The 5,142-nt window shown below is 38.1% G+C and overlaps 1 non-coding gene across 1 annotated transcript; it reads right to left on the minus strand.

Moving 5' to 3' along the window:
• Positions 1 to 2,391: 2,391 nt before the first annotated feature.
• On the minus strand, positions 2,392 to 2,504 carry Trnay-gua. The gene is made up of 2 exons: positions 2,468 to 2,504; positions 2,392 to 2,427 (listed from the first exon to the last, which is right to left on the minus strand). It is a non-coding gene; the product is annotated as a tRNA-Tyr (tRNA).
• Positions 2,505 to 5,142: the final 2,638 nt, after the last annotated feature.

Genomic DNA, 5,142 nt, shown 5'->3' on the forward strand with positions numbered 1-5,142 from the left:
TGACTCGGTGGTTTTTCTGCTCCAGGGCCATGCTCTGTCGTGGACGTCTCGCGTCTTTCTTCTGGCGTTGATGCCCTGGCTGGTTGACTCCTAGTCCCTTGCATCGAAGTCTCCACCTCAGCCATCCTGCTATTGAGGTTCACTACATTATCTCGCATGTGGCGGACCTCGTTCATGCATTGCGCCATCATGTCATTTTGTTGAGCCATCATCGCCATCATACGGCTCAGTTGCTCGACATTGATGGCTGCAGAACTTGGTCCACCACTGTGAGATTTCGATCCGCCTGGCCCTTGATCATTCAATGGCATGCTTCCCCCAGTTTGCTGTTCTTCCTCTGACATGTTAAATAATTCCTCAATTTTACGTGAAAACGTCAGGCTGTTATCCGTAGCGTTGAGAAATAGTTCGTTTGTAACTCGAACACTGGGTTGCTGGGGCACCTCTTGATTGGATGTGCCAAATATGCGCGCTGCGCACCGGTTTAAATAATCCGTTGGCAGAAAATCTACAGGATGTTGTATACCCGTGTCGATCTGGGTAAATATTGACCCGACAACCTGATTTTCTAAAGCTCTTGCTACGCTACGTGTGACCCTGCGGTTCGAATCTAGCAGACCCAATCCTCCTGAAACTACTCTATCTTCAGGCTCTTGCTCTTCCATACAATGAAATCTACACTTCGTATACGCAAAAAAAAAAAAAAAATAAATTACCACGCGGCCGAAACGTGATTTAAAGTTTTACAACACTTAAATCCTGAAATTCGGAAATCTCCTTACAACACGCAAAAAATCCAAATTCGAAAATTCAAAAAAAAAATCCACAAATCCGAATAGCCAAACTTCAATTCAAAGAAAAATACCGCAAAAATCAAGAAAGAATATTCCAAAGGGTGATAGTGAATTAACGGTTATAGGGTAAATATTTGAATTTAATTGAAAAATAGTTATTCTATAAAATAAAAAATTGCAGTTCATAAAAAGAATAAAGATAAACGCAAGAAAATATAAAAGTATATACACAAAAATTCAAAATTCAAAAGAAAACGCTGGACTTATGTTTTCTAGCAAAATAACGATGCTTGGTTTATTTATAACTGTTTCTATATGTAGGTACATGTACTTGTATGCACGAATATAACACTTGATTTTGTTGCTGTATTACAATAATCAATTTCTTTGGTGTGTGGGTGGTGTTACACCGAGCGAGGTCATTGTGGGAGCGTTAAGTCCGTTTTCAGCAGTCCGATGTCAATTGTCAACTAATCCCCCTTACTTTATATCAAGTGTGGCATATCAACCGCCAGTGTCATAACTCCAGTGGTGGATGCCACATTTCCTCCCATTACCCCCCGTGAAGTCACCTACGAACCTCACTGGTATGCTATGCTGGATTGCATACGAGGTAGCTCTAATAGGCAAGGATCACAAAAAGCAGAAAAAAACTAAAACAAATACTAATGGTGACATCCCAACTCCGAATATCACTTCCCCAGTGCGCTAAGGCAAACAGGAAGGCACTTCGAAGTGGAGATGTTCACTTCCCTCCATGATCTTTGTCACTCAGGCACTTATCACTCTCGGTGACCGCAAGTGATGCTGCCCGCATGACCCTAACTCGTCCAATATGTAAGAAAAAGAAGGAAAAGAAAGTTGGGAAAAGAAAAAAAAGGAGAGATACTAACAAAAAAGTTAAAAGTTACGTATGATAAAAATAAAAGTCTTATTGGGCTATTCCGTTGGGCGCCATTGTTACGTAGGGTAGGTAAGGTGGGCGAAAATAACCCCCCCATCCGGCGAGCTAGCCTGGGCTTTGCCACCATGCCTGCGTACCGCCTCACCTTTGCCAACTGACACCCACGTAACATAAAATTAGTTAAAAAAGAAAAAAAATTTAAATTCCTTAAAATTAACTGCAATACCGCTGCTCGAGGACTCGAACTCGGCTCTCGCGAATGGCGATATCTATGTGACAAATTTCTTTAAAGTACGTAAAGACGTTTTAGCGTGAAAGAGCAACAAACATACTCACACAATTACTTAGCCACAAACTTTCACATTTATAATATTAGTAAGTTTTGCAAAAGATATCATACTTTGAGAAAATCTTCCGAGGTCCTTCCATATACATCTTCATGTACCGTAACAGCATCATGATAAGTAAATAAAAATACCTCCACTAATTACATATAGCGGAGGGATCGCACTTTCAAATCAGCCTACTCTCGAATGTGTACGAAAATTGTTAAAAGGCAAAAAATTACACCTTACTAACTCTGTTCATATGTATGTATGTATGTATGTACATAACTAAGTATACATATGCATACATGTTAGTATGTTTTAACTTTTTATTCACATGTAAAAATAAAAAAAAATTTAACTGATTTCCTTCGAGCCGGATTTGAACCAGCGACCTATGGATTTCTGCTCGCACAAGCGCTTGCAGTCGCACTGATATTCAACTACAGTCCACCGCTCTACCAACTGAGCTATCGAAGGCAATGCATTTTAGTATACGAATGGTCAATACAATTTATTATTTCTCAGCTGAAGTGATTTTATATAATTGTGAGTCAGCAGACAAAAGTGATGGCGGTCAGTGATGGCAGGCCAATAGACACAGCTTTAAAAGAAAAAAAAAAAAACAAAAAAACAAAAAAAGAGCAAAGTGAGTCTTATCAGTTAAATGTTGGCATTGTGCGGCATCAGCTTTGTTAGCGCCACTACACAAACATATGTGTGCAAATACATACATATGTACATTAGACCGAACCGAAAAAATAGTTCGCCGTTCACCCCTGAGTGCAAAAAAAATTTTGCAAGGCAATTTGGAAAAAAAATTTTGGTTGTTTTGGCCAAACGTAGGGATCGCTTTTTTACATTTTTTTTCATATTTTTCGCACTTACAGTCGGATCTTAAAGTATGATATTATCGATATTCTTGTCTCAAAGTGGCAATTTTTTTGTTCCTAAGTTCATTGATCCCAAGCACTCCGTTCTAGAATTTACTCACCAGTTCTCATTTTACATCACCTTAACGTACCACACTAATGTCCGTAAATTATAGCTCACCAAAAAGTATTAAACTTTTGCTAAAGAACTATTTTGATTATTCCACTTGAGCTATTCAAAATAAAATTTTATTGCCAAATCTAGGTGTCGCAGAAAAAACATAAAAAGAAGGCCAAGGATCAGCCGAAAAATTCGTATACATCGAGCAAAAATCAAATAAATTCATAACGACAATTAGCAGCTTAGGTAAAGCATCAAAATTACCGGTGAAGCGAACATAGATAAGCCAAAAGAAAAGTGAGCAATGGCGGAAGAAACCGCTGATATGGGATTTGTGAGTGACGAAGAAGGCTGAAGGCAGGAAGGCGACCGCCAACATTGAAAAATTAAATCATTTACTTAAATTTGTACTACATATTTACATATATTTGTACATAACCTAAGTTATGATCTTTTGTATGTAGCTGTATATGAGCCTTGTAGGAAAAATGTCAGACAACTAGAAGCTAAATATAAAACAAGATTCAGACAGTAACACTTTGTTTTCGAATTTTTCGCTACTTCACCTCATGAAGACAATCAAGAAAATCTTCTTTGTATTGTCGGCACTTAATAAGTTCACAGATTACTCGGCATTTACACGGTATGTATTTAGTCTGAGTACTGACAGTTGTTCATTAGGTTTTTGCCTACAAAAAATGTATGTTGTCTCTTCTCTTCTCACCTCTCCTAAAATTTCAACATTCAGCCTTTTAATAAAACATAGTTTTTCCATGAGAAGGGCTATATATCCTCAACAGGTTCGCGAACCTAGGGTATACTGAAGTAATCATCTCCACACAATTAGCAATTAAGACAGGCGCTCGGAGAAAAGGAAGACATCATTTTCGCTTGGCTCCCACTAATTATGCACTTTGAAGGGTCCCATGTAAGTGAAACTAGAAGATTTTGGATAATACGGATAATACGGGAAAGTATTCCATTGCAGAAAATGTCTAAGAAACAAGTAAAGAAGTATAAGTTCGGGCGAAACCGAACTTTATATACCCGGCACGCGTATTAAATATCGTTTTTTCAGAAAAGTATTTTTCCCAATGTCAAACAGTTTCAATAATATGCTATGATATATTGAAATAATTGGACCAAATTTTGTGGAAATCGATAAGGCGGTTAACGATATATACTTCTTTTGTCATAGGTGGGCTATGCCAAGCCCATTTAACAAAAATCAATTATCTTGTGCCTTGTTCAAAGATTGTTGCAAGTTGGCATCTTTAGTTACTGAAAGATCGGAGTTTTCATATATCTGAAATTTACTCTTATATGGTAAGTAACAGTAATTGTAGTCCGATTTCAAAAATTGTCAACATATTATTGCTTTTTTGCGCCAAGGTTGCTAAACGTGCCGAGTTTGGTAGAAATTGATAAACCGGGTACCGAGATACACATATGTAAGCGTAAGTGGGCGGTGCCACGCCCATTTTACAAAAATGTCCCTAAAAATCATTTTATGCTAAGAGATCATTGCATATATTGATTTTGCGTAAATTAGCTTAAATAGTTACGAATTTATCGCAGTTTTCGTATATCTGTAAATTACCGTTATATGGGAGGTGGGCGTGGTTCTTGTCTTTCTTGGTTAAGGGGCAACCTACCTACCGAATTTCTTTGACATATCTCAATTTTTTCTCGAGTTATCGTGTACACGGACAGACGTACAGACGGACAGACGGACGGACAGACAGACATCGCATAATCGATTTCTCTTTTCATTCTGAGCATTTATGTATACATTTGTCTATATCTATCTCGATTCGTTTTGGCTGTTACAAACAACCGTTATGCGAACAAAGTTATAATACCCTTGTGCACAAGTGCGCTCGGGTATAAAAATTGTGTGTGGATCCGGTGCGCAGTTGGCAACCCTCTTCAAAAACTAAAAAATATTCCAAGGCTAATCACAGTTATTAGCGATCCGTGTGCCAGATTTCATCTAAATCCGTCCAGCTGTCGATGGGAGGAGAGAAGTCTCGCATGGTTCGGTTTGGCTAATTTCAAATCACCCTGTACCGAGAAAAAAGATCTTTGATTTTATATGTAATTTTTGAAATTCCTTCGCGTATTA

This window comes from Rhagoletis pomonella, unplaced genomic scaffold, assembly GCF_013731165.1.
Source record: "Rhagoletis pomonella isolate Grant_MI unplaced genomic scaffold, Rhpom_1.0 Rhpom_scaffold_00006, whole genome shotgun sequence".
Taxonomy (NCBI): domain Eukaryota; kingdom Metazoa; phylum Arthropoda; class Insecta; order Diptera; family Tephritidae; genus Rhagoletis; species Rhagoletis pomonella.